Consider the following 13,626-nt stretch of genomic DNA (forward strand, 5'->3'; position numbering starts at 1 on the left):
CAACAGAGCAAGTATATATCTAAGCAAAGAGAATCACATGAGCTGAGACCCAGAAACATCAAATACAGGAGATTCACTTTATTAGTGATTCACTGACAAGATCAGAGATGATGAGACAATACAGTGGGGAGAAGCTCTTGAAGGCCCTTTTATTCCAAATTAAAGCGATGAGAATTTTTAACTTACATGTTATGTAGATCCATCATTAAGTTTTATAGAGGACTGGGGTTGGTGATGGAGGGGAGCAAGAGGTCATGACCAAGAACAGAATATTCAAGAAAAGACTAATGGAAAAAAGAAGATGACTAATAAAATCACCCAGGCTAGTTAAATAGCATTCTTGGAAGACAGTCGTCAATTCACTAAACAAACAATTCAATTTTAATATTGTGAACGGACTAATAATGATGTGTATCAATCAGAATTCAGTCAGAAAAACAGAAACCACTCTAGGTATGTCATGCAGAAATGGACCCAACAGAAGGAACTGGAGACAGAAGATCTACTGGAAAGGCTAAGAGAGGAAAGGTTGTTGAGCAGCCACCACTAGTATCGAGGAGATCAAGAAATGCCTAAATTCAGAACATAAAGGCAATGATGATCTCAGCATCTCCAGCAGCTGAGTGGTAGAGAACTGCAGAACACCCAGAAACCTCTAGCAAAACCTATTTGCCTTCTGCCATAGACCAAACATCTTCCCAATGCTGCCCAGAGACAATAATGATTCTGATTCCCTTTTACCTTGTCTTCTCTTTTAAAACTGCCTTTCCCTTGTGGAATAAGAAACAAACAAGCAAACAAACGAACGAACAAAAAAAGAAAGAAAGAAAGAAAACAGAATTCCACTGACAGAGATTTCAAGAAATTTGTTCTGATGCTTCAAAATCCCCATACCACTGATTGTGCAGAGAAGATGGGAAATGATATCAAGTTGCCAATAGGCAGTCTAACATACTATGTAAGGAAAGTCAAGATCTAGGGCAAATATTACTTAAATGGTGTAAATAGTAAAATGTAACAGTCAGATACATTGGAAAAACAAAATAAACAAAAAATGAGAGGACTTGTTCCCAAGAATTCTTGGACTCTGCTCTTTTCTAATCTAATTCCCCAAAGTTTTTCCCAATTCAGTTGTACCAAAAATCAGTGAGTCAAGCCCTGCCCACTCACTGCGTCTTCTGAATTCAGTTCCAACTAACTCAGTCTTAAAAAATTACTCATGATGATTTGCAAAACTTTTGAAGATTTGAGAGAGACAGAAAATTTTTGGTTTTGACATACTAAAATGGTATTAGGTCCTTAAGAATAAAATCTCATATGAGAATGATTACAGATTCCCATGGAATTTTCTACGACATTCTCAAACACATAAAAAAGATCCACGAAGTTCTGTGATTCTGACCCTCAATAAAAACACATATAAACACACACTAAGGCCCTTCTATGTTTTAACTATCTTGCCTTGCTCTTAGGACAAGGTCCAGACTTATCAATAAGGTCTACCAAGCACTGGTAGTTACGACTCTTCACTACCTCTCTAGGTCCATCTCACATCCCTCTTTCAGTTCTTCCCTACACTAGCCCTTCTTCATCTGCCAGGAATGTGCCTTCCCCTACTTCTTCTGCCTCCTCCCATTCATCTCTCAAGGGTCAGTTTACATGGCATTTACCTTGGAGGCCTTCTCTGCTCATCAGTCTAAGGTCTCCATTACTCTCCCCCATCCTGTCATATTCTATGCTTTTTCTACACAGAATTTACCTAGTGTAATCACATAACTATGTGCATAATTTATTGTTAATTATTTACTGCATTTCTGTCTCTTCCAGTAAATTTTGCAAAGACTATGACCTCCATTTGCCTTGTTTATAATTGTGTCTTCAGGGTCCAACACAGAGTCTGTCTTTGAGACACTCAATATCTATTTGTGAGGGGAAGGAAAGAAGGAAGTAAGGAAAGGAAAGAAGGGAGGGAGACAGGGAAGGAGGGAAAGAAAGAGGGGAGGGAGGGAGGAAGGAAGAAGGGAGAAAAGAAGGATGAAAGAAAAGAGAGAGAGAGAGAGAGGAAGATGAGCACCTCTGGTCCCTCTCACCATTCTGTACGATAGCCACTTTCTTATAAACAAATTCTTTGAGGTCATTTCTCTGCTTATTCCCTTAAAGTTAGAGAACACCAGAAACTGATGCATTCCCTCACTTCAACTTTCTTAATGTATACATGTAAATGGGGACACTTTAATTCTTTCTTAGGCCAAATGAAGTCTCACAATCTTTGAAGACATGAACAATGAACCACTGCCTTGGGAATGGATATTGCATGTAAGAGAATAACAAGTGTCAACAAAGAAAAGTAAGAAGAAGCCACATCCATGGGCCCTGGATCAAATTCTTGCCATTGGACAAGCACTCGGCGTTCTGGGTATCTAGTCCAGGAACAAGAAAGCTTTTTCAGCAGCCACAACACCCACCCTCTTTTCTTGAAACTTTTGATCTGTGGCAGCTGCATCTTCAGAGTGGCAGTTACCCAAAAATGAGTGAAATTAGCAGGAAAAACACTTATTTGCATGTTATCATCTAAAATAGGCCATGAGATGGGGAAAGGGAGGAACATTTTGATTTGAAATTACTGTAGACTGTAGCCAGAAGAAGTTGGCTGTTTCTTTTCAAATGTGTTATCAATAGGTGATTGTCAGATGACTCACGCTTTTACACGTAAGCTATATAAGAGACCCAAATGCAAAACCCAGCACTCAGGGACACTGTTTGGATTTTTAATGCTCCCTTGGGAACCTAGAGCCCTTAAAGCAATGAACAGATTACAATGAGGGATAAATACAGTATTTTCATTTCTGACAGTCTTATTCTAAAATGGCCTGTTATTTAAAGGAAAATGATATCCATTTTTAGTAGCCCAACACTGAAATCTAAAGAGTTAAGAAACCCTCCACTTGGATAAACTCATAAACATATGAAAATTAATTTTGCATTATTCTTTGAGACTTCGCACTTATGAGACAAGTGGCAAAACTGGCACTGTCTTTCTGTTATTCTGTCGACGTAAAAGGAAAGAACACAAATAGGGATGTGGCAATTTTCCACTCCTTTTTCTGCCCCTCGGCAGCTGAATGGCATCACTGTGCAGAAGCAACTGAAACAGCAGAGATGTTGATGATCAATGTATTGAACAATCTCACAAGAGCAGGGTCGACAGCCAAGTTTAGGAATCTGTTGATGGGAGAAGTCATACACAGCATCTAGCTAAGAAACTCTTCAGAAACTGCCTGGGTGGAAGAAAAGCACAGAAGTGAACAGCGTGGGCTCTCATGTCAGTCTGCCTACATTTGCCTCCCTGGCCCTGCTACTTTCCAACAGCGGAACTCTAAGCAGGTCATTTACCCCTCTGTACCTCACTTGTCTTACCTGTAAAACAGGAGTAATAATGTTATATCTTGAATGATTGTTGTGAGGCTTAAATGAGCTAATCAATGTGAGGTGGTTAGGATAGTCACTTGAAGCATAGGAAAGCAGAGATAAATGGTACTATTACGATGACAACACTTTCTGAAGAAAGTGTTCCACAGCCTGGACTCTTCCTCCAAAGTAAACATATTCATGAGTACCTTTGGGTATCTTCATTCATTATAGGTGCCATATACTTTCATAAAAAAACCGAGAATGAAAATAACTCTGTGTTTATGACACTGAGCCACACATAAATGTTCATCTATGGCAGTTTCTGTAAAGAGCCAGAGAGTAAATATCTTGGGCTTTGCAAATGCTCAACTATGTTGTTGTAGCTTTAAAGCAGCTACAGACAATATTAATGAGTTAATGAGCATGGCTGTGTTTCAATAAAACTTTATTTACAAAAACAAAAGGTGGACTAAATTTGGTCCCCAGGGTATAGTTTACATACTCCTGATCCAATGGATTCTTCAACTCAGAAATTTTGCACAAGTAGTTTCTTAAATGAAAGAATTAAAAAAGGTAGGATTCAAATCTCCTTTGATATTTAGTCCAAGGCTTCACAAGGCATTCTGAGCATGTGAGTGAAGTCCTTCCTGACATCACACTTAAATCCACTTTAGGCACTGCAAAAGCCTTAGTTCCCTTCCAACTTGCAAATAAAACCTCAAACTAATACCAGTTTCCTTTTAATAACTGTAGTCTACCATTTAATAAATATTTACTCTGCTGCAGCCAATGTTCCAAAGGAATTAAGGGCCATCTCACTTAATACATTATGACGATGGCAAATTCCAGTAGCACTATTTTCGGAATGTACGCACATTCTGCTCACTTCTCCCACCACCACTGATACCATCGTGATCCCGGGCACCGTCACCCTCATCTGGTTTATAACTAAAATCCGTCTTCAACTTAGTCCATCCTCAACTTAGCAGCCAAAGTGTTCCTCACAAAACGTGCCAGGTCATGACACTCTTCTACCTGACACCTTGCAGGGGCTCTCTGTCTCACTCAGAGCATAAGCCCCACTCATAACAGCAGCTGGTCGGATGCTCTGAGTTGGTTCTTATCTTCTTTCTGGCCTCCTCTCTTACTAATGTTGCCCTCTACTTACTGTGAGTTTCCTGCCACAGGGGCTTGTGTTGACTCACTGTTTCCTTGACCACATGGCTTGATCATCCCCACCTTCAGGTCTTTGCTCAAATACCATCTTCCATGTAAGCCTACTCAGACCCTCCCATTTCAAATTGCACCTCTGCCAGTCACCCTCCTTATTATCCTTCTCTACTTCTTTTTTCTCCACAGCCTTATTACATACTTACTGTTTTTCTTTTGTTTTTGTGTGTGTGTGGGGGAGGGTTGTTATTTGTTTATTGTCTGCTCCTACCCACTAGAGCAAGAGTTAAAAAGGGTAGGGACTTTTGTTCACATCTGTGTCTAAAGCACTAAAATAATGCTTGCCACATGGTAGGTGCCTCACAAATATTTGTTGGGTGAATGACCCTATTAGATCCTTTCCCATGCACTAAGTATAGTTGTAAGTGCTTTAAAGTTATTATCTGCTTTAATCCTCACAAGCTTGTGAGCAGATGCTACTATAATCCACATTCTCAAATGAAGAAACCAAATCCTTGAAAGGTTAAATAAATTGCCCACATCCCATGGCAAGTAGTAGAGACATGCCCTTGAACATAGGTCATCCAGACCCAGCCTCTGTGATTCCAACGACTACACTACACTCCCTTTATTTAATCTTCCCTTCTTCAGTGAAGGACTGTGATTTTCCTGGTTTTTCACATCAGGAAAGTAAAATTTAGTGACATTAAGAAACTTGCCCAAAGAAGGTATTTGCAAATGACATATCAGATAAAGGACTAGTATCCAAAAATTATAAAGAACTTGTCAAACTCAACACCCAAAGAACAAATAATCCAATCAAGAAATGGGCAGAAGACGCGAACAGACATTTCTGCAAAGAAGACATCCAAATGACCAACAGATGCTTAAAAAAGTGCTCAACACCACTTGGCATCAGGGAAATACACATCAAAGCCACAATGAGATACCACCTCACACCAGTCAGAATGGCTAAAATTACCAAGTCAGGAAACGACAGATGTTGGTGAGGATGTGGGAAAAGGGGAACCCTCCTACACTGTTGGTGGGAATGCAAGCTGGTGCAGCCACCCTGGAAAATAGTTTGGATTTTCCCCAAGAAGTTGAAAATAGAGTTACTCTATGACCCAGCAATTGCACAACTGGGTATTTACCCCAAAGATACAAATACAGTGATCTGAAGGGGCATATGCACCCCAATGTTTATAGCAGTAATGTCCACAATACCCAAATTATGGAAAGAGCCTAGATGTTCATCAACAGATGAATGGTTGAAGAGGAGGTGGTATATATATATATATATATATATATATATATATATGCGTGTGTACATATATATATATATACACACACATAATGGAATATTATGTAGATATCAAAAAAATAAAATCTTGCCATTTGCAGTGATGTGGGTAGAACTAGTGAAATAAGTCAATCAGAGAAAGACAATTATCATATGACCTCACTGATACAAAGAATCTGAGAAACAAGACAGAGGATCGTAGGAGAAGGGAGGGGAAAATGAAACAAGACAAAACCAGAGAGGGAGACAAACCATAAGAGACTCTTAATCTCGGGAAACAAACTGAGGGTTGCTGGAGGGGAAGAGATGGGAGGGACAGGATGACTGGGTGATGGACATTGGGAAGGGTATGTGGTATGGTGAGCGCTGTGAACTGTGTAAGACTGATGAATCACACAACTATACCCCTGAAACAAATAGTACACTATATGTTAATAAAAAATAATAATTTAAAAAAATGTACTACCCCCAAATTGCCAAAAGTCACAAAGCCTGTAAACTGAGCAGTTATAATTTCAATTTCCATTTGCCTATCTCAAAAAAAAAAATCACAAAAAATCATCACATTTTTTAATGTTATGAGATTTGATGGGGTTTGACAAAACAAGACCAATAAAATTTTACAAACACACAACCCTTTGCAAATTGATGCACTTAAGGCAACCATCCAGAAATCCCTTGTCCAACATCTCACCAAATGGGTCAGTTATCTGTAGGTCCTTCCAGAATTAAGGGAGTTGCCATACAATATCAACAAGCCTGGGGAAAAAAAACATTGTCATCGTCCCCATTACATTAAGGAGAAAGTAGAAAGAATGACAAACACCCTTGTATAAGGTGACAGACCTGCCTGTAATAAAGGAGAGAATAAATCCAAGGACTTTACATTTCAAATTTGACCATTTAGCTGATTCTGATGCTCCTAAATTAAATTCTAACCACCTAAAGTTCAGATATGTAAAAGTTGGGATTCAAGAAGAACAATGTACACAGAGAAATTAATTACTCTACCTGGAACACAAATGAAATCAATGCCTACCACTGAGCCCATGTTGAGCCAGAACCTCTTGTAAATGAAGGGAAATGACTGAACAAAGATCGGGATCAGCAACAATGGCTGAATTAGACCCCTCATCGGTAAGAAGGAAGGGCTGAGCAAATCCAAACAAAGGTGGCAAACACATGAAGGAACTGTTGTTTTGATTCCAGAAAACCATGAAAAAGAAGGGACCATCTGGAAATTCTAATTTTTAAAAGGACATGGATAAAAACCAATGCTTTATTTTATATTTTATAAAAAAATGGTAGGTACATAAGGAGGCTATAAATACTAAGGAGGTGCTCTTGTTTGCATTTTAAAGTGGTTAAAATTGCAACAATGCATCAAGAGGTATCACAAAAGACCCGGAATTTTAATAATTTGGAGAGGGCCACTGATGCACAAAGGCAAGGGGAGGGATTAGATTCTTGATATCCAGTTCTCATCACACCAGGAATCTCATATTAATGTTTGTTAGGAAAAGGAATCCACCATAATTCCTGCAGCCTTAATGTTGAACAGAAATGTCAATATGTTTTATTCAACCTTTTATTTTTCTTCATAAGGTAAAATCTGGCTCATATATCTAAGTGCATAATAATGCTCCAAAATTCTAAAGAAAGACAAAAATATGTGCCTATATTTTATAATTATTTAATAATTACTAAGTTTCTATCATTATCCAGAGTGCACATCTACAATTACAGAAATATTTTATGTATATATGTGTGTCTATGGGTGTGTGTATGTATATGCATATATACACACAAAATCTTTTAACATATTTCTCAAAAGGTTAAGGAAATAAAATATTATAAGAAAAAATCTAATATGATTTTAAATGTTACATGTGAAAGAACATTTTAAGCAGGTTCCACTGTGTCTGGACATATATACATCTGCACACAATCAGGATACGTATAATAAAAGGCAATCACAAAATCTCAGAAACTCGACAATGATGAATAGAAATAATTTGATTAGAGAATGTAACCTTTGAGGCCAAAGAAAGCTACATAAAATCCTCAAAGCTGAACTCAATACTTGGGGGTGGGAGGGGAGAAGAAATGAGATTTTAAAAATATTTTACTGAAGTTTCAATTCAGAATGCTGCTCTGGAACTGTTCAGAAAATATGGGCCATATCTTTACTATTATCTACGGCCACAGCCATGGTGCATGCGTGCATGCGTACACACACACACACACACACACACAAACACACACCCCTAAATGGAATTTGTCACTATAGGATATTTAAAAGCCAGACTTGCTGCATTTAAAATGTATGGAATTTATTTTTAAACCAGCCATATCTGAATTCAATGCCTTATATTTTGAGTTTTAATTCCAATCATGCTAATTTTAAGTCACAAACATATATCTGCCGGTAATGAAGGTTGTTTAATTAGGTCCAGATAAAATAGCTCCAATTCTGTTTCTGATCCACCTGTCAAAGCAAATCAGTCTTTTACATGGCTAAAAAAAAAACAAATTAGACTAGCTGATGACTTTTTGAATATTCAAGTAGACACACCGAGGATAAATCCAAACAGAACTTGTGACTGAACAAAAGCCTGAAACGTGACCTCAGTATGAAGATATCTTACTCTGCTGAAAGAGGTTTGCAAGAGGGGTCCTCCCAGGGTTTTGAACTCAAGGGCAGGGTGCTAAGAAGTAATGAGAAGGATAACGAAAAGAGGACCAGCACTGCAAGAAACCATATCTGCCACAGCTTAGAGCAACGTATCAGCTCAACACAGTGCAAGACAAATACAAACAATGGGGAAAATCGGGCCAGAATCAGGTGAACATTTTGACCGTCAGGGTAACTGCAGAACCAGAGACATCCTGACTCAAGGAGTATGCACTATCCAGAATTACAGAGAGATTATTGTCAAGTCTCCTAAAGATAGAAAATTTGTCTCCCTTACAGTCTGGTATGAATACTCTTAGAACATGCTGCTCTTACAGATCTAGTTTGTGTATAAAGCACCATAGATTTGGGGATCGAGCCACAGAAACAGAGGGTTTTGAAATTGGTAAGGTGGCCAAATGAATAGGAAGCTTTAGATAGGAGGATACAGAAGGGAGGAGTGAAAGAATAACCAGAAATCCAAATCCTTCCATTCTGACAGGTACTTGCTTCTAGATAAGACCTGCAGAATATCCCATCTTAACGTGGTTGACTTCTGAGCAGGTATGTTAAATGGAGTCAGTGGTCAAGGTTCCAAAATAAGACTATCTCCTAATTTCACACTATTGCATTCAGAAAAGAGACTCATGGGCAGCTGTCTCATTTCCAAGTTGCTTTAAGCAAGAGACACAAAAATAATAATGATCCATGGTGTAAACATTTCATATATATATGTGTGCGTGTGTGTATATATATAAAAATATATCATATATAATCATTTATTATATATTATGTATTATATATTAGACATATAATCGTATATATTATATGAACACCTATTATATGATTATATTATACACATTATTGCTTGTATATATCATATATATGATCTACATGGATAATTCAATGGGAAAAAGATTTTAAAAAACTACAAAACAACTGGATATACATTTGGAATAAAATGAATCTCCATCTTCACCTCATGCACAAAACTAACTCAAAATGGATAGTACATCTAAACATAAAAAATAAAACTAAAAATTTTTAGACAAGTCTCGGATAAAATCTTCCTTGGGATAGTAAAGATTTCTTAGATTAGGACAGAAAACACAAGACTCATAGGAGAAGAAACTCATACACTGGACTTTAAAAGTATTTGCGCTTCTAAACATAACATTAAGAAAATAAAATACAAGGTTCAGACTAAAAGAAAAGTCACTATACCTATCTGACAAATAGTAAGAAATTTTAAAAACAGGCAAAAGATTGGAACCAACACTTCAGAAAAAGTGATATGCAAAGGGCTAGTACGCACAACAGAAGAGGGTTGCTATCATCAAGTCATCAGGGAAATCCAAATAAAACTCCACTGAGATACCTTCGTACACACATTAAAAGGGTTAAAATTAAAAAGACTGATAATAACAAGTCTTGGCAAGGATATGAAGCAACTGGAATTTTCATATTTTGCTGTTTTATAAATTGGCACAAACTCTTGGAAAACAGTTTGGTGGCTTAGGTTAAAAATACCCTTGCCTAAAGGACATAGAAAATTGATCTGAATCCATTTCAGCTCTGACTTCAGCCATGCCTGCAAGTTACTTGATCCAGAATCTAGAAAATACCAAAGTACCTATCAACAGAATATTTCCGGGGTAAGGAGTACAAGGTAACGTTTTGCAGGGATGGAAATGTTTTCCATATTTTGAGTGTGCTGCTAGTTACAAGTGTGTTAAATTTGTCAAATACTCCTTGAAATACATTTTAAAATGGGTATCCCTTATTATATGTAAATTATACCTCAATAAAATTTATTTTAATAATACTAAAGTTTGGAAAACACCTAATTGAATCCATTTATATTATAGATGAAAATGAAGACCAAGGAACTTTGTCCAGCTTAGATAGTTAGAAGGGCTAACGCAGGTAAGCCAAAAATCCCATGTCCTCATCCCAACCTAGCACTCTCTCGTGCACCTGCTGTATTTTCACTGAACTACAGAATTCACTTAAATATATTTAGCCAAAAATGGCCTGGAGATCAGGAATTTTAACTCCTTGAAAATTAAGAGATTTTGTAGAGATGATGATTTTGTCTCTACAAATTCCATTCTTTCGTTTCTAAGAAATCAGTCTCAATTTCCATTCAATTGTTCCCCACTCTAAACCCATGTAATCTGGGGACTGAGTTCCAACTGCTACTCTAAGGCTGTGATCCAGGTGTCAGACTGACATTGTCCAGAACAGCTGCCACTAGCTACATGTGGCTACTTGAAGTGTGGCTGGCTTAAGTTGAAATGTGCTATAAATGTAAAATACAGTCTTCTATACTTTTTGTAAAAAAAAAAAAAAGTTATTAATAAGTTTTATATTGATTTATGCTAAAAATAATATTTAAGATACATGGTGGAATAAAAAATATCTTCAAATTAATTCCACCTTTCTTTTTTATAATATCTCTACAAAAAATACTGAATTACATTGCAGTCAATTTTGATAAACATTGTATTTCCATTAGTGCTAGTTTAGACAGTTAGTATATCCATAATCTTCAACAATCCTGCTATTAAATACTGGGTATTTACCCCAAAGATACAAAAGTAGTGAAAAGAAGGGCCATCTGTACCCCAATGTTCATAGCAGCAATGGCCACAGTCACCAAACTGTGGAAAGAACCAAGATGCCCTTCAACAGACAAATGGATAAAGAAGATATGGTCCATATATACAATGGAGTATTGTGTCTCCATCAGAAAGGTTGAATACCCAACTTTTGTATCAACATGGATGGGACTGAAGGAGATTATGCTGAGTGAAATAAGTCAAGCAGAGAGAGTCAATTATCATATGGTTTCACTTAATTGTAGAACCTAAGGAATAACACGGAGGACATTGGGAGATGGGGAGGAGAAGTGAGTTGGGGGAAATCGGAGGGGGAGATGAGCCATGAGAGACTGTGGGCTCTGATAAACAAACTGAGGGTTTTGGAGGGGTAAGGGGTGGGGAGCTGAATGAGCCTGATGGTGGGTATTAAGGAGGGTACATATTTCATGGAGCACTGGGTGTGGTGTATAAACAATGAAACACTGAAAAAATATAAAATAAATTAAAATTTAAAAAAATCTTCATCACAGAGACTTGCTTTTAGAAATGCCTATGTCAGGTTATAGCAGAACTGGCTGTACATAATCCAGTGCATATCATATGTCAGCCAGTTGTGTTGGGCTGTCAGTTACACTTGAAAGGGTCCTACATATTTTGGTTCCCAAACTGATATAAACCAAAATATTGAACTACCTTATATATATTGTCATAAAATTCTCATGCACCTTCACATTCATAATCTTCTTTTGTTTAATAAGGTAGTCATTATAATTATAAGGAAACAGGGATTCAAACAGAGTAAGTGAGCTGACCAAGGTCAAGCTAAGAAATGAACAGAGTGGAGTTGCTAAACACAGGTCTTTGAATTCCAGATCCCATTTCTTCCTCCTTTGGCATCACACTTTGCTGACCCACCTAGAATGTTACTTTTTGAATTTGAAGGTAACAGAATCAATGTAAATGGAGGTGAGCTGGCATTGTGGGTCCCCATCCGGGAATTAACTCACTTAAAAGATGATTTACGACATGCTGCTAAGATTAATATCCATTCCAAACATTATCAGGCCATATAAAGTGCATGGGGACTACTTACAGTACTATCAGAGAAACAGTATCCTATAACTTGAGGGATAGAAATAGAAATTATTGATGAAAATGACCAAGTTGTTTTTTTGGTTTTTTTTTGAAGTCCCTGCTAACACTATTAAAAGGGGTAAGGTTGGATAATAAAGAGTTTATAACTCTTTGGGGCTGTCCAATGGAGAGTTAGACTCTATACATTGGGCCCAAGAATGCAAGCCACCAGGAAGATGCGTATGTATTTTTTTAAGTAGGCTCTACATGTGGAGCCCAACATGGGGCTCAGACTTATGACTGTGAGATCAAGACCTGAGTGGAGATCAAGAGAGTCAGACACTTAACTGACTGAACCACCCAGGAGCCCCAGGAAGATATTTTCTATAGATTAAAAGTTCTGTGGCTTCAACAGTAATCTTGGTGGACACCTCATTCCATGGTCTTCAAGGTTCTCAGATTGCTTCTTTGGTTTCCTAGATGCCCTGACTCAGACATAAAAAGCATTTCATAGAGCTACAACTCTAAACATATATTTTTGAGTGAAAATAAATAAATTTTATATTTTGGATTTTGTACTAGTTTAAACAAATTCCCTGGAGCATGACTGTCCTATAAAAAATACTGATTTTTTGAATATGTAATACAGAGTACAAGGCCCCAATTCTCTACCAAAATGCACACACTTTATAACTAAGCCTAAAAATGACAGCGGACTACTCCCCGACCTTGGTCTTTTTTTTTTTAAAAAAAAAAAGCACAAGAATTAGGGTGATACATGTCTTGGGTTTGCCAGAATGGCTCTGATTTCAAAATCCTCTATCATTGTCCCCATTAGAAAACAGCTTATGCCATGATTAAAACATCCGTCCTGGATTTTAGTTATCAAAACCTGAGCTAAATTTTATAGACCTAACCTCAAATCGTTGTCTTCACAGAGCCTGGAGTCTAGTTGACGAACTGAGGAAAGTACACGCATCAAAGGAATAGAAGGAACGGAATTTACATTAAGTGCCAAAAGACAGGGCATAATCTCCTGAGCACACACCAACCGTTAACCAAGTTTTCCTCTCTTCTGCAGTCTGGAACCCAAGGGTCCCAGATAGGAACATTTCTCAGCAAGTTCTAGGCAAGTGGCGATAGTTGTTTTACCTCTCTGTGCCTAAATCATTTCATCTATTAAAAAAAAGCACGATAACACCTATTTCACAAGGATGTTGTGGACATTATACATGTGCCCATAAGCACTTAAAACAATGCCACACACACCATAAAGCAAACTGCCAAGGGCAGCCAACAACAGCATTAACAAAATCAGCTCTCATTACCATTTTTTCTCAAGTGGATTAGTTTAACATCACACCATAAGAAAATACTTGTGTGTTTCTCCT

The 13,626-nt window shown here is 37.5% G+C and overlaps 1 long non-coding RNA gene across 1 annotated transcript in view; it reads right to left on the reverse strand.

Moving 5' to 3' along the window:
* LOC122900162 overlaps positions 1 to 13,626 on the reverse strand; it is a 145,259-nt gene that overhangs the window by 88,520 nt on the left and 43,113 nt on the right. The window lies entirely within an intron of this gene.

Source organism: Neovison vison, chromosome 2, assembly GCF_020171115.1.
Source record: "Neovison vison isolate M4711 chromosome 2, ASM_NN_V1, whole genome shotgun sequence".
NCBI lineage: Eukaryota > Metazoa > Chordata > Mammalia > Carnivora > Mustelidae > Neogale > Neogale vison.